Below are 22,193 nucleotides of genomic sequence, written 5' to 3' on the forward strand. Positions count from 1 at the left end.
CCCATCGACCATTAGTCTTCATGCTCTCAATAATTTGTGTCTTCAAGATTACAGGACTTTTCATACTGTTTCTAGGCCTTTTTACTTCTTGCTTAAAATATTCTTGCATCAATATAAAAACTTAGTTAGTCTTTGCAGAGGATTCTGGGAGTTTCAGGATGCCCTAGTAGAGATTTATGGGCGTTTCAGAAATGAAGGCATTGAGTTTACAATATGGTAGATGGCATCCTATGGGTTTAGAATATTGCCCTCGACAATACAGGAAGTGGGTGGAGAAGCTAGGTCACACATGGTTCTCAGTCCACTGTTTTGGGGTTTTTTTTTGTTTTTTTTTATTTTATTTTTATTGAATTATACAAATAACATCAAAAACAATGTTCTCAGAAAAATACAGAGAAAAAAAAAGGAAAATATTTGACAATACAATCCATATTATATTCATATCTAGATTGAAAATTATACATCTCTGAATATCATAAGATGGGAGGGAGTCAAGACTGAGAAAAGGCAGAAAATAAAAGAAATACCAATATTTATTACATATAAGCATAATCCGCTGCCATCTCTTTAACAGCCTACCCCTCCCTTGAGAAACATATTAGAAGTGTGAGTTTAGATACTCATGGAGCTGTATAGGATCTACAAATATATATTTAGCATTTTGAAAGAGGATGATGCATTTACATGGGAAGCGTAGATTGAATTTAGCTCCCCTAGTCACTACTTCATTCCTCATATCAAGAAATGTTTTCCTTCTCTCTTGGGTTATTCTCACAATATCTGGAAAGACACGAACTGTCTGACCGTAAAATTGTAACTGAATTTCTAAAGTAAAGTCTCAATACAGAGTCTCTTTCCGATATAAATGTAAAAGTCACCAAAAGAGTTGCCCTGGTTTCAATAGATGTTTCAAACGAGTTTTCCAACATCTCGGTTAGGTTTAGATGTGTAGCCGGTTCTAATCCTTGTGCCTCAGCTTCTTTATTATTCTTTGAAGATGGAATATAGTAGATCTTAGATATTGCCGGAATAGCATTATTCACAGTCCCATTGGCCCTATTTAGGACACATGATTGCAGGGTTCTGGAGACTCCCATCCACAGACTGTTGCTGCAGTGACAGTGCTAAGTGGGTTGGGAAGAAATATAAATTAGAGGAGAAATCTCCAGGTGATTGTGAATGAAAGATCATGGCACCAAATTCACGCTCCAGTTCCAATTGAGTTTGGAAGCCCAAAGGAAAATGCCAAGCACAAAAATGAAATAGAATCCAGATTTAGAGTCATTGTGAAAAAAAAAACTGCATATAAATCAAAGAATAGAATACAATATGCTTTAGACAGTACAGCCACCTAAATACTGTATATTGTAATGTTCTTCTATCTACAGTTACTGTTTATTCAAGCCTGTTGTGTTTATTCTTAAATGTATCAATAATGAAAATGCCACATACAAAAAAATGAACACATGTAGTGTTTTTAATACATCAGTGTAGCAAATATACCACAATGTTCAAGGCCTTTTTATATATAATCATGAGAACCCCGCCATTAAATGATTCATATTTTTTAAATGTTTTATATGCTATTGTGGCATTGTCCCCAGTCTGGCCAAAAGATGTCACTATCCCTGTATTAGAACTGTTGTTCGGTGGACCCCTGGCTGAGACGAGGTTGATGCTATCTCCAGGGAAAAGTGACTAAAAAGTGAGGTCTCTATGGAAAGGCATATGAGATGAGCCTGAAGGATCTTAATATGGATACCCTGGAAGAGAAAACAGACAAGAGAGAGATAGTATTTAGACCTTCAAACACCTGAAAGCAATTATTGATGCCCAAAAATCAAATCTCCAATGGAAAGGAAGCTGCAAAACTAGAGGTCATGATATGAAACTCCAAAGGAGGAGACGCACGAGCAATGTCAGGAAATATTTCTTCATGGAAAAAGTGGTGGATGCATGGAATTCCCTCCAGGAAGAAGTGGTGACGACATGAACAATAATGGAATTCCAAAGGGGCAACTTTACTATTACACTTAAAGTTTACATTTCTGCTTGAAGGCTTGGGGGTAGCCTGCATGGAGTGGCAGTTGCTACTACCCTTAACACTATTAGTATTACCTATACAGTTCTTAAATGGTTCACTTAATTTTGGTCCAATCGCCCTCAGCAAATAAACATTGGCTCACATAGCTCCGATTGGTACACAGTCTCATCATGTGTACCACAAGGGTCATCGCTCTCGGCTCTTCTGTTCAACATTTACCAACTCCCCCTCTGCCATCTTCTCGCAGGTCTTGGTGTAGATTTTAAAATCCATGCTGACGATATCCAGTTTTTCATCCCTTACAGTACATCCTGGTCCAATACACTATCATTTGTTAGCCTTTGCATTAGCTCTATTTATCCCATAAACGCTTAAAGCTGAACACTTTCAAAACTGAAATCCTATACTTATCCACAATTCCTCACTCTTCACACCATCCACCAATTAACCTAATACTCGATGGTCATTCTCTTCTCATATCAACTAAAGCCTGCAATCTTGGGGTCATTCTGAATGCCGAACTATCCATGTCACAAAACATATCCTCAGTAGTCAAAACTACATTCTATAAGATTCATTTGTTGAAGAAGCTTAAACCTCTTTTGTATCCAAGTGATTTTCACTCAGTTCTTCAGGCTTTAATTCTGACAAGCTTAGACTACTGTAAGTCATTATATCTGGGACTCCCAGCTAATGCCTTACATCCATTACGACTAGCTCAAAACGCTGCTGGCCGAATGCTTGTGAGTATGAGCCATCGAGAGCACATAACTCCTGTCCTCTTTTCGCTACACTGTCTTCCTGTGCCCCAACGTATACAATACAAAGTTTTTACTATTATTCACAATCTTTTACATAAAAAAATCTTCAATCTGGCTATGCTCTAATCTACATATGTACCAACTTGGGAGACACCTCCGCTCAATGAACAAAACCTCCTCGAGATTCCAACAGTCAAATTAGCTATGCTTGACCTCACCAGAAGGCGTGCCTTCTCTGTCGCAGGTCCCATTCTTTGGAACGCTATGCCCAGTTCACTCAGATTAATATCTAATGTTAAGAAGTTCAAGAAAAATCTGAAAACTTATCTCTTTACCCTTGCTTTCTGACGATGTAGATTGATTTATGGTCACATGTACTAAACTTACAAGGTGTGATGTCTTTATTGCTATTTGCTTTGCGATGTTATGATTTATTGTTTTTCTGACTTGTTTTTAATTATTGTACCACAATTTGTGTTGATTGTTTTATTATTTATGGACGTGATAATGTAAACCCCCTCGATCAAATCCCATTGTGGAGTGCGGTATATAAAACTTTTAAAATAAGGTAATTAAATAAATACAATATTTCTATTTCTCCTTCATCTCTACAGGATGGCAAGCAGGGGCAAGTGCTCCCCCCAAAAAATGTGCTTGCCCTCCCTTTTCCATTCCAGCCAGAGTGCACCATGTGCAGGATCAGCCACCAGGAAAAGTAGCATAGCTGGTGGGGATCTCCAGGCCTGGCAGCAGAAGTGATCCACAGCTGTTAGCAAGAGGAGCGGTAGGAGCCTGTCCCTCCACTTCCCGCCGTTCTACCTCCTCTGTCACTGTGCCTGTACCGCGAGCACGTTCAAATCTTGTGGCGTGACAATTCCACTTGCTGATCTTGTGAGATGTGCTGCCCTACGAGTTTTGAATCTGCTTGCTGTGTCAACTTGGTGACAGAGAAAACAGAGTGGAAAGGAGTGGAGGCCCAAGCTTCTGCCACTCAGTAGTGAATCTGGGCCCCAGAAGGCAATAGACCAATAACAGGAAGAGACAGTAGGAAAGTCCAGGACTTCTCCGGCATAGTATAGGTGTACATCAGGACACAGGTTCCAGTGGATCCAAACATCCTCCGCCTATATTATTTGTATGTACAGTATATTTTATGCACAAGTTGTGATGTCTAATATATTCAGTTCCTATGATCACAGTTAATGTTGTGTAAGCTCCCCCTTTACTGGGGATCACTTTTGAGTGCTACAGGGATGAAAAAAACCTATCTGCAGCATTTGGGAATAGCTATTGCTTAGAGTCCAAGAAGACTCACACGCCAGAAAAAAAACAGCAGTCCCTACTCAAAACAGAAATAAGGAATTTATTGTAACATTCAAAAAGGTAATAAAGGCAGAGAAAATCCAATAAAAAGCCCAAATTACAGAAAACAGTAATCAAGCTTCTTATCCAATTCACAGAAACTCATAACGGTTACTCATTTTCTTATGCTGATTGAATTACCAGTCCCAAAGGAATATCACTCTTCTAGGCCTCCTCCATGGCCCATTACTTGTTCAAGGCCCTAGATGAAATAACTACTGACTCTTCAATCCAGTACACAACCTCCCAGTTGTGAACTCTAGGCAGAAAAAAAAAGGCTCCCTGCAGACAGGAAGGTCCTATATCACCATAATGGTCTTGAACTCCTAATGGGAAAATTCCCTTTGCTTCCCCAACCTGAACCAACTCCTAGAACTCATTAACCTAGAAGTCCTCAAGGCCTAAACTTCCAAGTCTACATTCATCAGCTTCAGAACTCCTTTCTCTCAGCTCAACTCCAGACTTCTCCCAGTGCTTCTGGAAGCGCCTTAAATACCTCCTCCAAAAACATCCCATTTTGGGGAAAAGGAACTTCCTTTCACTCACAATCTAGATACACCCCCAGAACCTCCACTTGCTGGAAAATAGACTGTAGTGGCCTACAAGGAAGAAACGGAGATCGGTGTATATAAAATGCCCTTTATTTGAAATTTGCCCGACTCTGGCCGAGTTTCACTCTGTGGTCGAGAGCTTCCTCGGGGGCAATAAACGTTAGCAGGGCTCATCACGTGCCCGCAGGTTGATGTTATTGTATTAACGTATCCACTTTTGGAATTTTACAATCTTCTTCTGGTAATGCACACATCGTTATGCTGCAGCATGTGATTATGCAGTGCGGCATAGGGTATGAAAGCCACCTAATGTAATAATTCCTGTAGCCTGTTTCTCAGCCGATTCAGCCGCTAAGCCACACTGCATAATCACATGCTGCAGCATAACGATGTGTGCATTACCAGAATAAGACTGAAAAATTCCAAAAGTGGATACGTTAATACAATAACATCAACCTGCGGGCACGTGATGAGCCCTGCTAACGTTTATTGCCCCCGAGGCAGCTCTCGACCACAGAGCGAAACTCAGCCAGAGTCGGGCAAATTTCAAATACAGGGCATTTTATATACACCGATCTCCGTTTCTTCTCTGCTATACAGCCAACTGGATCGGCTTCCGATTTGTTTTCTGTGGCCTAACAAGGGCCCACAGTTGCATGTGGGAGGATGGAGACAAGGGAGCAGATGCTCAGTAAGAAGACAAATTCTGGGAGGCTGATGAGGAAGAAAGAGAAGTCAGATGCTAAGGGAGTAGGAAGGAGGATTGCAGATGCTAAGGAAGAGAGACAGAAAGACAGGAGAAATGGATGCTAGAGAAGGATATAAGGAAGCAGGAGGGCAGATGCACTATGACAGATCTAACTTATCTGGTTAACTTAACTGGATAAGTATGAATATTGCTATTTATCTGGCTACATTAACCAGATAAGTAGCACTGTCCAAACCGCCCACTGCCCATCTACTAAATATCCGGCTATCTACTGTACTTAGCTGGATAAGGAACTTATCTGGCTAAATGGCAACCACTGAGTGTGGCCAGATATTCAGTAGCCACCACTTAGCTGAATAAGTCGCTACTTAGCCAGCTATAAATAGAAACACAGGCTCTACTACTACTACTTAACATTGCTATAGTGCTGCAAGATGTTCACAGTACATACTATACATGTATAAGAGACAGTCTGCTTCGTGGAGCTTAAAAACGGGTCAAAACACCCAAACACGATAAATGGTTTCCGTGAAGTCATTAGGAAGCAAAGAGAAGAAGAATTGTGTTGCTTTATGGTGATGTTATGTTCCCTGTAATCTCCCAGAATTCAGCAGAGGCCAATACATTTCAATCTCTGCCCTCTAAAAGGCTGTATAAGAAAACCAGCCAGTGGGATGGATGAGCCTCTAAAGTCAGACTGATTAGCATTTCAAGTTAGTTTATAGGTCTCTGCAAATCTAAACAATCCAAACCACTAGAAACAAAATATTAGGAAAAAATGCTGTTAAAACCAACAATAAAACACAGATATTTTCAGGTAAAAATGACACCTAGCAATGACAAAAATAATGCAATTTCCTTATGTGAAAGTCTTTATTCAGTCACCACATTCCTGAAAACACTAGGTGACAGCAGCTCACAACCAATGACCATGCACACACACACCTAACTAGTAGCAGCAAGAGACATGGACATGTGGCAAAACTAAAATTCTTAGCCATACCATGGGTTCTTGACACCCCTCTTATCTACCCCCAACATCAATGCCAAGGTTTATTAAAGCAACAATACTAGTCAAAAAAATAAGAGACAAAATTCAGCTGCCAAGTTAAACAATAAAGTTATTACCAGAAGAGGGCAGCATGATCACTGCTTATTTAGTCTGGGTTGTCAAGTATGGAAAGATGAAAAGAAAAAAAAAAACAAAACTGAAAGGGGAAAAAATGTGATTGTTCAATAATGCTAAATCACTCTTCTCAGCTTTCCCCTTATTGCCCCAATGTATTACTGCCTTCCCCCTCTCTCCTCCCATCACTCCTAATGTATTCGCATGCTTGTACATTAATGGTAAAAAACAACATTATTAATGACAGAATTTCTCTATCACAATTATTAGTGAACTGGAATGGATGGACACAAGTATGAAAAATACCATAAATCACAAGTGTAATCCCCACTTCAGGTAATTAGGAAAGTTATGGAGAAGGGATTCAAGAAAAAAATGTCATAGTGTTACATCTATGTCACTGGGAAAATGCAGATTATTTTGTTAGGGGAAAGGATCTAAAGTTTGAAGGCCTTCTGTCCAGGCACTTTGCAATGAACCTTCACCATATTATAGTATTTTATCACACCATAGGATAGTGTTTCACAACCATTGTGCCTTGAAACCCGATCAGGCGTGTCATGGAAATGTCACCCCTACGAGGCCTGGATTTAGGCAAAGTCACATGCCTTGGGTGCAAATTTGGAAGGAGCTGCAAAATGGAATGCCTCCTGTAACTCTTTGATTTCCAGGGGCAAAACATACTCAGTCCTCTGCCTATGGATGCCATTCTCTTAAATCCAGCCCTGCCTGATGCTCAGATCCAGGTCAGCACCTGGGTTCTGTTCCCAGCACCTCACATCAACAAGAGTCATCAGCAGTGACTCTTAAGCATGCAGGAGCCTTGGAACGTGGTAATTAACGAGCAGCATGCTGGGCATGGATAGCTAGGGCCCCACTTTGTGCGACAGACACAGCACCTCCCTTCTGAGCTTCCTCCTCTGAGTCCTTCCAGGGTGAGGAGACCCCCAAATTGGACCTTCCTTTCGGTTTCCAGGAGCACAGGATAATCTGGGTGGGGGAGACCTAGGACCTATCATGTTTTACATGCCTGAGAAATGTATTTATTTATCTATTTATTTATTTATGAACTTTTTTATACAGGCATTCGTAGGACACATCGCACCGGTTTACAAGTAACTAGAAGAAGGAAATTACAATGAACGAGGATAGGGGAGAGGGTTTGAATAGGACAGGGAAATGTGTTTGAATGCTGAAATTGCAATTAGAGCAAATGACTATTGGATGGCATATTATAGGGTGTGCAATGAAAAGTTTTGCGTTAACTTTTGCTGGGTTATGGAATGTGTGGATTCCTTTAAGAATCCCTGGTGTGTGATTGATGATATGGAATATAGTTGGAGGTTAAAAGGGATAGTTTTTTTGCAGGACTTGGCTCTTCCCCTCTTCTCCTCTTGGGAGTCCTGCATTTGGGGTATGGGGCTGGGATAGGAAGGGACCTCCAAAATGTAGTGGTCTGGAGTGACTAGCCTGTGCACCATTTGGCCAGGGGAGAGGCCTGAGACCATGGATGTAGAGGGGATTTTCTTCCTCCCAAGGAAATGACCATAGGCAGGGGGTGGAGATGCCATGGCTCCTCCCCATGAGGAAAAATAGCCAGAAGTCCAGGAGTTAGGGTTATTTTGAAATGATGAGGTCCATTGCATGGAGGAAACTGGAGAATTTCCAAAAATCTGCTTAAATGAAGCAATCCAAATATTACATTATTCAGATGTTTCAGAGACAAACTACTTCCACTCTTTGGGGCAGATTAAAAAAAAAATACGCACGCGCGTACTTTTGTTCGCGCACCCGGCGCAAACAAGAGTACGCTGGATTTTAATAGATACGCGCGTAGCCGCGCATATCTTTTAAAATGCGGGGTCGGTGCGCACAAGGGGGTGAACATTTGTGCACCTTGCGTGTGCCAAGCCCTGCACGCGCTGCCCGTTCCCTCCAAGGCCCCTCCGAAATCGGAGGGGCCTCGGAGGGAACTTTCCTTCCGCCTCCCCCCACCTTCCCCACCCTTCCCCTACCTAACCCACCCTCCAGCCCTATCTAAACCACCCCCCTACCTTTATTATAAAAGTTACGCCTGCCCAAGGCAGGCATAACTCGCACGCACCGGCCAGCTGCCGGCGCACGATTCCCCAGCCCGGGAGCAGTTTCGGAGGCCTCAGCCACGCCCCGAAACGCCTCCGGGCCGGAACCATGCCCGCGGCCCCGTCCTCGGATGACAAGCCGCCGCGACACGCTCCCCCCGACACGCCCCCTCCCCAGGAAAGCCCCGGGACTTACACGCATCCCGGGGCTTGCGCGTGCCACCGAGCCTATGCAACATAGGCCTGGTGAAAATCTGCCCCTTTGTTTTTTAGGTTTTCAGAGGAGTACCCTTAGGAGGCTTCCTCTCCCTGAAATATTTATATGAATAAAGACTGATGCTAAACCCTAGATTAACAAAGCATAGGCAGGGCTGTTGCTGTGCAACTAAGTAAGCGAAGAAACAAAGAAAAGCGAAAGAGTTAGGAAGAGGAGGATATACATCAGAGGTAGATAGCTCCAGTCCTGAAGTTCTGTAAATCAATCGGGTTTTCAGGATATCCGCACCGAATATGAATGAAATGAATTGCATTCACTAGTTCTACTGTATGTAAATGCATCTCAGGCACATTCCTTGTGGATATCCTGAAAACCCGATTGATTTACAGAACTCGAGGACTGAAGTTACCTATCCCTGGTATACACCCAGAGTTAGACCACCAGTGAGTTACCAGGTCAACTTGCCCCCAGTCTGTGCGCCCGTCCCACGTTGCGCTGACCTCGAAGGTTCTGGAGCCCCAGTTCGTCCAGTAGCCAGCCCTCCATTAGGAAAGTCAGGTCACAGTCCGATATGGATTCAGGAAAACCTAGGAATCGCAGGTTGTTCCTGCATGACCTATTTTCTAGGTCCTTCTACCTTCGCCTCCATCGCCTTTACTTGCTGTGCCAGGGCCTGCGTATCAGTTTCAAGGCCCACAATCCTGGTCTGGGTGTCTTCGACTTGTTTTTGGATTTCCGATAGTGTTTCAATTCCTGTAGTGATTTGCTGGGGAAATAGCTTGAAAACAGGTGTCCAACGCTTGCACCACCGCCCTGGTGACTTCTTCCACCAAAGCTCCATTGTTGCTGGCCGTGCGCTGACTCGGGCTCAGAGCACCCGGCGGCCATTTTGGATTCAGCCGTCTTCCCCGGGAGCTTTTTTCGCGCTGCAGCTTGCCAGACATGTTAGACATGTCGCCGCTGCTCTGCCAGAAATCATCTAGGTTTCATTGGGAAGCCACGAGGGAGGCGATGCGCTACTTCAAGCGCCAGAAATCCGCGAAAAATGACCCGATTCGGGGGGGGGACGGGGGACCAGGAGCAGGTCGGGCAAGCATCCTACCCGCACATCGGATCATGTGGTCTCCCCGCCTTTTTTCTTTTAAAGTTTCCGTGTAAATGTCTTGTTAAATTCAAAGGCCTCTCATATATTTTCCTGCTGCCCTCGCAACTGACTCTTTTCCTCAGTGATAAGACGGTTCAATAGCCAGAGGTAATTGAATTACCGCTGCCTGATTCACTCCAGCTGGAGGGTTGAGTATCCTCAACATTAATATCCCTGCTTTATTTAGCACCATTTTTCTTATTTAGTTTTTCCTTGTTGGAAATTCCTGGGAGAAGTCTTATTGGATCATCTCTTGTGGACTTTTGGAAAGTATGAAATGATTTGTATTTCCTATGTTCACTTGATTGAATTTGCTGTACATTTCTATTTTCTTTCCTTTTCTTCATCAAGACTATTCTTGTAATATTATTCGAAACTGCATAAATAAAACGGTAAAAACGGTAAAAAAATCAGAATCCAGGCAAGAATTGAAAAAAATAAGACACAGCATTAGGAAAATCAGGGTCAGAAAAACCATGGTCTCCTTGTTGATCATACGCCCAGGTCCATTAGGCGAATTTCGGCGGTTGCCTAGGGTGCCTAGGTTACCATCTGTGATGTAGAGGAAAATCTCTCTCATTCTGTTCACATCATCTAGTGGCTCAACTACTGAACATCAGAAACCCCATTAAATACATTTTTGCCTTTTACCACCTTTGTCACCGTTAGCGGGAGAGTAACTACCAGGAGTAACTTGGGTGACGGTAGCTCACATAGGCATGCCCGGTCATATACAACTGGATGTTTAAATAAACCATATGATAGTTAGCACATGATAGCGGTCAGGCAAGAACACAACCCAAATAGAAAGACAGTAACAGCTCATGAAAGTTTTAGCTTTGCAGTTCTAAAAATAAAAATGAAACAGTATGAAACACCCTAAAATGCAGCAAATGGAAAGCAAGCAGCAGCCAGTACCAAGGAGGGACTGTAAACCCCACTTCTTTTTTGCAGACTTCAATGCTGAATCAAAAGGTTACCCATTGGTTCTCATCTGCCCTGGCTCCAGTGACATCTGCCTGCCTACTCTGGTAAGTTTTCACCCTGTTTCTACATTTTTACTACTTGTCTCACATTCCCACAGCATCCCAAGGGATGGGACCATGATCCCCCATTGGACTCAACTTACCGACATCACTTCCAGGTCCAAAGACCCAATAAATTGATTGCCTTCTCCAGTGACATCTACCTGCCTGCTATTGTACGTTTTTACCATGTTTCTACAGTTTTACTACTTGCCTCACTTCCGTGGCATCCTGAAGGGAAGGGCCACAATTCCCCCATCGCACCCAGGCATCCTGAGATCACTTCCAAATTGCCACCAGCTTATTGTGCGCAGAGGGAGCACAAGCCAAATGGGCTCACGTTGTTCCTTTCCAAGTCCCATCATGAGTCCTAAGTGAGTTCTTGCCTTCTACTACTCTGCCATCTTACTGTGCATTTCAACTTCAGCTGCTCATCTCCATTATCTTCTTGGATTGGAATTACTAAATGTGTTTCCTTTAATCAACCCCATGTTCTCCTGCGCAGTGATCTTGTTCTCGTTATTTAGTGTTAACTGTTTATTTTATTTTAGTTCTGTTGCTCTTAATTTTATTGTTCCTTATTAACCATCCTACAACTATTATATTTTAAGTCCTATCATGGTGTTTTAATTATCTTTTGTACTGGTTTTCTGGTTTTATTATTTGTTTTCTACTATGATTCTCTGAGACTGATAGATGGTCCGATACTGAACACCAGCAGATAAGTATAGATGCTTATGTTAAAGTTTTTCTCTGTCCCCTGAAACAGTCCCAGGATGAAACATTAATTAATGTCAGGATATTGGGTCATCATGGACTGGGCTTGTTGAACTTTATGTTTGATACAATTTTAAGAATGTTTATTTGCACATAAAAAATTTACAAAAATTGGGTGGATGATTGAGAAGACCGGCAAAGTTATGTGTATACGAACTTGTTGAGGTTGAATCTGGCTTGCTGACTGACACCCGTCAAAATTATGGTTACAGATTTTTGTTGGATAATTTGTGAGAGGATTCATATTATTCATCTATGTATTATACTGTACTTTTAGTCATTTTATTGTATTATAAAAGTATTTTTAGGATTATTTAAGATGTATTTTAGCTTAATTACAGTATATTTAAGATTTATTAATGATGTATTTTAGGTTTATCAGTGATGTATTTTGATAAAGAATGATGCTTTATTTTGTTGTGAACCGTTACGATGGGTCCTTAGTGATGGTATATAAAATATACTGACCCAGCCAACTTCAGACCTATAGCAAACCTACCAATGATCGCCAAAATTATGGAGAAAATTGTAAATAGACAACTTTCAGAATTCCTCGATGATAACAACATCCTCACCACAAACCAATTCAGTTTCCGTAAAACCCGGAACACCGAATCCCTACTAGCTTCACTATCAGACACCATTATATTCAATCTGGAAAAAGGTCAACAATGCCTCCTCGCTCTACTGGATCTATCCGCAGCGTTTGATACAGTGAGCCACACATGCCTACTTCAGCGTCTTTCAGATATAGGCATTACAGGATCAGCGTTCAAATGGTTCAAATCATTTCTAGATAACAGGTTCTACAAGGTCAAAGTGAACAACAAAGAGTCTCACCCCATAGAATCCAAGATGGGAGTACCGCAAGGATCCTCACTGTCACCCACACTTTTCAATATCTATCTTCTCCCACTCTGTCACCTACTTACCAATCTCAAGCTAACACATTTCCTTTATGCGGATGACATTCAAATACTCATTCCTATAGCTGAATCTCTACACATAACTATGGCATACTGGAATAAATGCCTCACAGCAATCAATAACCTACTCACCAGCCTCAACCTGGTACTAAACACGAACAAAACAGAAATCCTACTCATAGCTCCTGAAAATCACTCGCCACCCATCGCTCCAATGGCTAGCCAAGGTCCAGTCACTTCTTCCGCCCCACAAGTAAGAGACCTGGGTGTACTGCTGGACAACAGATTCAACCTCAACAAGTTCGTAAATAACACCACGAAAGAATGCTTCTTTAAATTGCAGACACTAAAGAAACTAAAACCACTACTAAACTACAGAGACTTCCGTCTGGTCCTACAGGCCATCATACTCCCAAAACTGGACTACTGCAATTCTCTCCTTCTGGGCCTTCCCGCCTGCACCACCAAACCACTCCAGATGGTAATGAACGCCACGGCCAGAATTCTCTCAAACACCAAAAAAAGGGAACATATCACCCCCATCCTTCAGCAGCTCCATTGGCTACCGATTAAATACAGGATTCACTTTAAAACCATTATGATGATACACAAAGCCCTTCACAACATCGCGCCTCTCAACTTAACTTACCAACTCCAACTACACACTTCCAAGAAACCAACCAGAAGCGCATACAAGAACCTGCTAATCACCCAACCGGCAAAAACCTCACTAAGGAAACGCGCAATATCCACAGCGGGCCCCACACTCTGGAATTCACTCCCTCCAGACCTTCGCCTTGAATCCTGCCATAATACATTGAAAAAGAAACTAAAGACTTGGTTCTTCACACAAGCTTTCCCGGAGAACTAAGAACAGGATGAGCTAATACTATATCAGTTTAGCCTTTGACCAGACCCACTTGTTCTCCATAAGTTCTGGAAGAGCTCATCATTGAATCTTAATCAACCCCGATTGTTTACTGTAATCTCCTCTAATCTCCTCTAATCTTTATGTTATCTGTTAAAATGTTAAATGTATTTATTATGTTATTTAAAATGTTATTTGTTATAATGTAAGCCGCCCACGTGGCGACAGTTTGTTTTTCACTGTACACCGGTGTGATATGTATTTTATACAGGAAAGTCAGTTTATAAAAACTAAAAATAAATAAATAAATAAATAAATATAAAATCTAATAAATCTAAATCATCTGATGCATCTAATTTAGATACTTTTTCCCGATCTCTCAGTGGTATTTTTCTTATGTTTAAATTCATGGCAGATAATCCTTGACCCACTATTACAGAGGCTCTTTAGTGTCCTTTCTAACATCAATATGTGCAGTTCTGCTTTTGGACCTTCCCCCTCCCCCCCCCCCCCCCCCCCCCCCCACAATACTTGTCACAGCCAATGACAGTTTATTGCTAAAGAGTTGTAACCTTGGCTGCTCTTTACCCAGGACTTACTTAGCCTAGTGCCATAAGGACATTGGCGCTGTCCTCTGAAGCTCCTTGCAGGGCTGTGCTGCTCTAAAAGCTGTGGCGACAGGGCAGTCCCAGTGCCCCCATGTGTGAGGATGCACCTTATTTCATTGAGGAGTGGTGGGAATGTCACTCAATCATTATCATGGAAAGAGAAAAATTGAATTTATCAGTGGCAAACCGTGATACCTGGAGGGTTGAATCGCGAGGTGGAATGGAATACTTTGACTTGATAGCTGTCATAGTTCTATACGTCATTTCCACCAGGGCCTTACTAGATATAACGAATGGGGTGGATACATTACTTTCAGTACAGCCCTTTATCAGATCTGGATGTATGCCAATATTTATCGGCGTTCTTTGTCCTTAAAATGAAGGTAGATAAGACTGTGGCCTTAATAAATACTTCTAAGCTATATTCCCAGGTATCCCATGGGACTTAAGCAATTCTCCGAGGACCCCTACATTAATGTACGTGGAGCCACATGGAGATGTTTGAAAGTTAAGCCTCTCTTTTGCTTTCCAATACACTTTTCAGTAATGAAATATGCTTTGCAAATTTGAAAACTGTCTTCTCCCTCCTGGACTTTTGTATTGACTGTGACAAATCCTCAGTGCTTAGTCTGGGTGATTAGAATATTGGTTTATGTGGTATTGTCCAAATCTTTCTGAAGTCTCAGTAGTGAATGGGAAATCGTGAAGAGGTGGGACCTGTGTATAGCCAAGTGTTATTGTTACTTATGAGAAATACTGCACCTGACGAGGAAACGAACAGTGGTGGCAGATTATCAGGGCCAAAGTAATCTGCTTTCCTGCAGTCAACAACCAGGAATACTGACAGTTGGCTGATGATTTTCCCTCAGCTTGTGTTTGGGTTTTTTTTGTTTTTTTTGAAGGGGGCTTTGAAATGTTGTTTTATTTTCGGACTGAATATTAGCAATGCCACTTATTTTGCACACTCACATTCCCTGTCAGATAAATTCCTGCCTCGTCTCCTGGGTCACTGCAAATCTGCAGAAACTTTTCATCAAAGTTCAAGAACATTTCCACTCCTTTTCTGGAAAATTTGTACAGAGTCTTCCACTTCATACTTTGTTTTTTTTCTCTCTGTTGTAAGGTCAAGACACATTCAGCAACCCTTGCTCTTTAATGATATCATGCGCTACCCCAAGGGAAGAAAAGAAAATGTCAAATGCTTGCTTGAGATATATAAATGTTTGACAGTACCGCTGATTTTGGCTGACATGTAGAAAAAATACTACTTGAAGAAGTCTCAATTTGTACGTTATTTGTGGGTGCAGTTTTCCAAGGACTATGCCACTGACATACACCCCAACAATTCATAACTCATTAAATTCCATGTGCCTCAGAATTTGGGCTCAGTATCCAAAGTGAACTGGCTACATAAATAGAGTTTTACTTTCAAAGTTTCATACAAGACAGAGAATGGTGGAGCCCCTTCTACAAAAGGAGCGTTTTGCCTTAGATTTATATTGTGTAAGGGAGGCTACCAAATTTTCCTTGTACTAATAGTTTTGCTCTTTGCTAGACTGGCAGCAGTGACGACCTCAGGCCCTCAGCACATCTGATCTCAAACCCTGCTGATGTCCAGATTTTGCATTGCCTTTCTGAACATAGGAAGGACGGGCAATAAATAAATAGATAGATAGATCATGCTCTCAGTGTAGGTAGATGTGCCTGTGAGTCTTGGCATGCCCCAGTGGGAGTGCTATAGATTAATAAAATCCCTTCGCTCACACGAGTGCAGAGGAAGTTGAGAGTGCCTTTCCAACAGGAAGGCGCTGGAGGAATCAGTGACTCTTCCATCCAGGAGATGCTGGTGGGCTTCTTTCCTATCACAGGGAAAAGGGCCTAGAGGAATTGACCTTTCTGAAACAGATGGATGCTGGAGAAAAAAAGTGTCTTTTCCTGGGAAGGTGACCGGGCCCAAGGTTGTAACTTGTAGATGTCTTCATGGAAGGAAGAAACCTCGGGCTTCAAGACAGTGAGTTTCTGAGAGGCTTTAACAGCTGAGAGAAGATAGGACTGTCCTTGGTTAGAGTTCGGAGAGGAAGGTTGTCTGTCAGAGGAGGGCCCTGCAGAGATGCTGACTAACGAAGGAATTCAGCCAGAGGCACAGTTAAGAGACGTGAGAGGCAGAAGTGTGTGGGAGTCAGAAGGGAGACTGCCTAACAGTGAAGGACCCTAAGGAGTTGCTGACTGACAACAAGAAATCAGCCAGAGGCTCATATGAGTTTGAGAAGTCGGAGGAGTAGCCTAGTGGTTAGAGCAGTGGGCTATGAACCAGGAGATCAGGGTTCCAATCCTGCTGTCGCTCCTGGTGACCTTGGGCAAGTCACTTTACCCTACATTGCCTCAGGTACAAACTTAGATTGTAAGCCCTCTGGGGATAGGGAAATACCTACAGTACCTGAATGTAAACCAGTGTGATACCTCAGATCAAATGTTGGTATATAGAAAATAAATAAAAGAAAGGAGGAGAACTGCATCTCAATGCAGGTATAATGAAGAGCCAGAAGAGGAGGGTCATTTCCCCACAGAGCTTACATGCTAAGGGTGTGCAGCCCTATGATAATCTGAGATTTTGGACTTTATATTTTCTGAGCTGTTTGGTGCACTCTGAATTTTATTTTACATGTCATCGGTGCCGGTAAAGAGCTTTTCTTTTTGAACAACAGTTTGGAATCAGTGTGCGCTGATTTTTTTTCGAGTGGCAGGGCTGATGAGAGTAGAATAGCCCCTTTAAGGGCCTTGAAAAATGTTTGCTTTTCCCTCAAGTGTGGAAACCCCGGGAGGTCCTGGAGCTGTGCCTGGTCCGTGAGCCTCCCAGTGAGCCCTAGTGACCAAGGGCTGATCAGGACAGTTGTTCCCAAGGAAAGGCATGACTTTTATATTACTGCTATCATTTCTATAAACTGTGCACTTTAGATTTGGTTGGAAAAGCATGAAAGAAATAAAGGATGATGATGATGATGACTGCAAATACTAGCAAAGTTGTTAGAGTAACTTGTAGATGTCAATATTCAAATGCCCTTTAGATGAAAAATTATCCATCTAAATGGCTACCCGGCAATATTCATTGTCCCCAGTGCATTCCAGGGGTGGGTGAGGAGCATTCCCAGGAGGAGCAGAGTTAGGCGCATAAGTTATGTGGCTAATTCCAATATTCGGAGTCAGCCACTTAACACAGGCGGCTAACTCTGGTCGGGCCTTAAGGCTGTCCTAAAGTTAGCCGGTTAGATATAACTGTCTCTCTTTAAGATAGCCGGGTAAATTTAGCGGTGCAACTAAGTAATTAGCCGAGCCGCATAGCGGCTGAAAATGGACCCCGGAGTTTTTAATATGATTGCAATAGACCAGAAATACTTTTGGAAAACTTACCTAAACAACTAATCAGATTTTCCAGAGCAGGGCTTCCTAAACCTTTCCTGGAGACCCTGTCGGGGAGGACAGGCTTGGGCAGCCCTGTTCTAGAGGGAATAGTAATAACAGATTAAGTTCATTTGCACCATTTTGCCCCCCCCCTCCCCCCCTGAGTCAATTAGTTTTTCACTGATCGCTATGCCTCTGTGGTATATATGAATATTGTATGTAAATATGGTCCCCGCATATAATTATGGAAATCTGCATCCATGTTTACTTCTCAGTTGCATAATGAGAATCTGCTCTGACATAACAGAAATGAAATGTGAAAACAGTGTAGCCCAAACTGTATGATCCTTATTTCATGAATCAAGCCTCAAGGCAGGGAAATGCTGCCAAGTGTGCAGAGAAACACTTTCCCCTGTCATTTATTAAGCTTGTCGGACACACCGCACTAATGCACAGGGCTTAGGGCTACAATTAATCTCTACGCCGTTCAACGGTGTCCTAGGAGAATGTCTCTGTTGAGTCTGCAAGTGACTTTAAGGGCTCTGATAAGTGATAAGTGCATAAGTTATGCTGTGAACCTTTTCCCCCCTCCTTTCATCATCCATACGTTGGCGGTAGTGATCTATCCAACTCTTATCCTTAGCTCTTTCAGTCTGTGTCCCATAACGTTAAATATTTCAACAGTGAACATCCATGTAAAGCTGACGGGTGAAAGGGGTGGCAATTACATTCCCCCAGTTTACTTTGTTTCTACTTAAATGTTACAATAGTGGCACAGAAGCTGAAATCTTATCAAGATTTATGGGGTTTTTTTAAATTTAAAACATTTTTATACTGCTTCTGATCCAAATTACAATGCCCAAATTGGTGTACAGCAATACAATACAGTTACATTTGTCAATAAAACATAACCAGTTAATACATAATAAACCTGTAGAGGTCAATATTCAAAGCCATTACATGGATAACTTATAAGTTATGCATCGAAATGGCACCTTTAAAAATATTTGGCTGCTTATCCGTCTAGATGTAACTTTAGGCAAGTAAATTCAGTGGAATGTTAATCCTATTGAATATACAGGACAAGTAATCCGGCTAACTTTAGCTGAATAACTTGTCCACTAAACAGCTTTACTGAATATTGACCTCATAGTGCCCAGCACGACCTCCCAGGGTTCTTGCACAGGGGAGAAAAGCAGAGTCTTTTCAAGGTTTTGTATTCTCCAGGGTGCTTCCCTGTTCACCATCAAACACTCCAAAAAGACAACTCTCCACTTCAGTGCTGTCGTTCAAAACAAAAATCTTTTCTGATCTGATGGCACAGAAAAACAAAGTCCAGAAACTCTGGCACCCTCCAGGGTAACGCAATAGCAATGTAACACAATCCACAGCACAAAAAATAAATCACATTCGTCTCACTCTCCCTTCTCAACAAGGGTAAACTCTGAGACAGGTAACCCCTCCCAATACCTGGTTAGCAACTGAAATCCTTGCTTTAAGGGTTCCTTTCCTCATCTTTTCTCTCTTGAATCTGGCTGATTGTGACTAAATCAGGCTTTGACTCTGGTAGACCTTCCCAGGCAAGCGGCTTATTCTCTGGCACCTCTGAGTATACATGTCCCCTGCTTCCAGGCAATCCCCCTTTCCTCAGGATCTGTTGTTTTTCAGGGCCCTTTCCCTTCCAATCCTTCTGAATTTCCAAGAACCCCTTCACAATACTTCTCCGGGCTTTCTCTGTGAAGGAAATAGATCCTACGGTGCCGCTCGGTGAAGAGAGAGCTACAAAACCACCAGGTCTCTAGATCTTGGAATCCTCTGCTGATTCCTTCCTCATCACATGGGTGCAGGGGTTTTATGCCCTCACATAACCCCTAGCAATGGGGAGTGGTGCTCCTCCTTAGCACACTAGCACTATACTAACATCGCATGAAGAGCCAAATCTAGGGAGACTTCTATTACATTGAGGGCACTCAGTCCAGCTGAAGTCTCCGAACGCATGCTGGTGAAGAGCAGGGTGAAGAGCAGGGTTACCTTCTAAGGGAGAAAAAAATGGGCTCCCCCTTACAAACATTAACATAATTATATTATAAAAGCCAATAACAAAACTTTCAAGACATAAACCCAGGCAGCAATTTCTAAGAAATAAATAAAATCAAATGCCACAGAAAACTCAGTGAGCCACCAGCTTAATTGTCCAGTTATACATTGGTAATTTCCAGGCAGGTAGTACCAGGTATAAGGTCCCAGTTATTGATGCTACACTTCCCTTGATATTGTTAGATCTATGTTGGATTCAATCATACCTCACCAACAGATAATACCAAGTAAAAAGTGGACACTGTGAATCAAAACCTATCAACTTGTTGCAAAGTGTTCCCCAAGGCTCCTCACTTTCCTCCACCCTCTTCAATATATACCTCCTTCCCCTCTGTAAGCTCCTATCCAGACTCGGCCTTCCACACTTTATATATGTGGACGATGTTCAGGTCCTCATACCTATAACCGATACTCTACCTGAGGCCTTGAAAATATGGGAATCTGCACTCACAGCCATCAATTCCCTTCTCGCCAACAACTACCTTGCGCTCAACACAAACAAAACAGAGCTGCTATACATCTCACCCACACACAACTGCACCAGCCCCACTCCTAAGCCCCACCCCCCACCCCACCGTCTCCTTCGCCCAACACGTTCGCAGCCTTGGCGTTATCCTAGATAACCACCATAACCTAAAAAAATTCATCAATTCCACCCTGAAAGACGGATTCTTCAAGCTCCACACCCTAAAAAAACTGAAACCACTGCTTCACATAAATGATTTCCGTACAGTCCTCCAAGCCACCATCCTATCCAAGCTTGATTATTGCAATGCTATGCTCTTTGGCCTCCCTAAATACGCCCTACAGCCAGATACTCCAAAACTCGGCGGCACGTATCCTCACCAATGCCCATCGAGGTGATCACATCACCCCAGTCCTCAAACACCTACACTGGTTGCTCATCAACGCCCGGATCATATACAAATCCCTAACTATCATGCACAAAACCATCTACAAGCAAGACATGCCCTGGTTCAAAGAACATCTCCGATTCCCTACCCCTAACAGCCCTATCAGATCACAACACTGTGCCACGCTACATACTCCTTCTCCTAAAATTACAAAGCTTAAGTCTACTGAAGAATGTGCCCTCTCTATAGCTGGTCCCACCTTTTGGAACAAGATGCCTCCTAGCCTCCGCCAGGAGCCTTGCCCAAAAAGATTTAAACAGAATCTAAAGACTTGGCTCTTTAAACACACATACACCTAAGCATCCTCGGTGCACATCTCCCCCCTCCTCCCCCCCTGTAATTCGTAAATTTCTTGTAAATACTTCCCTCATATTCAGTTAATCAATTCTATAACTTGTTTCCTGTTGATACTTTTTGATATGTATTCTCTGTAAAGCTTCTTGCTGTATTAAGTTAACTGTAAACCGAGATGATGTTCCCAACGTATTTCGGTATATAAAAATGCTTAAATAAATAAAATAATAAATAAGTAGTCAGAATTCCCTAAGCGGGGGGGGGGGGGGGGGGGGGGGGAAGACAAATCTTCTAGGCCTTGTGGATTGCATGTAATGTTTTCCTAGAATAAAGTTCTTGTAGATAACAGTGATTAGTGCTATTGTCTCTATGCAGTAAAAACACACTGAACTGGCTTCCAACAATACTTACACTGAATTGATCTGCAATGATGATGTGAACTTTACAGCTGTACTTTTCATGTCAAGATGTTACAGTTAAGTTCCTGGAGTGATTTAGGGGTATTATTCATATTAGTCTCTGCACAAAAGACAGCTTTAGAAGTGATGTACAGAACTATGGTTTTATTCTTTCTCTTTAAGAATGTGTCCAGATAGCAAGATGGATTCCATTGCAACTACATTTCCCAGAATCCCTGGTTCTCTGTGAGTGTGTGAGTGGAGGATCTGAGTCCTAATGACTCAGCAGAATTACACTAATAGGACAGTAGGTACTATAAACAAAGGAGAGAATCAGGCAAAGACGGAATTGAGAGGGAAGAGATGTGGGAGACAAGAGAGCAGCCAGCTCACCTAATCCTGACATGGAGGAAGATTTGGATGAAGAGACTGACTGGGCAGCTCAGCACTAAAGTGTGGTACTAGGACATTTCAGGGGAATTCTGTTTGTTCTAGTTACCGAGACTGTTAAAAGACTGACTTTAAATCTGAAAAGTGACTTCTGCACAAACCCTTTGACAGACAAACCAATTGAGAAATAGGTGAATTAAGCAAGGTTTGAGTAAAACAGTGAGATTTATTAGGTTGCACCCATTCCTTTCTAGTGGGATTGGTAATTTGGTTACAAGAGTAAAACTGCAAGTGAGAAAACTGATATATGTGAATTCTTTACAGGAAACAGTGCAGCAGTCAATCTCTGCAAGTGAAAGAACAACAGTGGATTTCTTCAGTTCCCTAGCAGGACTCTTGAGATTGGGTAACTGACTGACTAATAAAGCTTTGGTATTCAGAAGGTGTAATTACTGACACTGCCGTTTAGTGTGAGTGTTAGGAAGAAAGTTTGTTTGGTGTA

General features: G+C 42.3%; 1 long non-coding RNA gene across 1 annotated transcript in view; it reads right to left on the reverse strand.

Annotated features, from left to right (window-relative positions):
- Positions 1-561: 561 nt before the first annotated feature.
- Positions 562-22,193, reverse strand: part of LOC115095191 — a 64,784-nt gene continuing 43,152 nt past the window's right edge. The window contains exon 3 of the long non-coding RNA XR_003857713.1: positions 562-1,124. This is a non-coding gene — a long non-coding RNA (uncharacterized LOC115095191). The remainder of the gene's footprint in view (positions 1,125-22,193) is intronic.

This window comes from Rhinatrema bivittatum, chromosome 7, assembly GCF_901001135.1.
Source record: "Rhinatrema bivittatum chromosome 7, aRhiBiv1.1, whole genome shotgun sequence".
NCBI lineage: Eukaryota > Metazoa > Chordata > Amphibia > Gymnophiona > Rhinatrematidae > Rhinatrema > Rhinatrema bivittatum.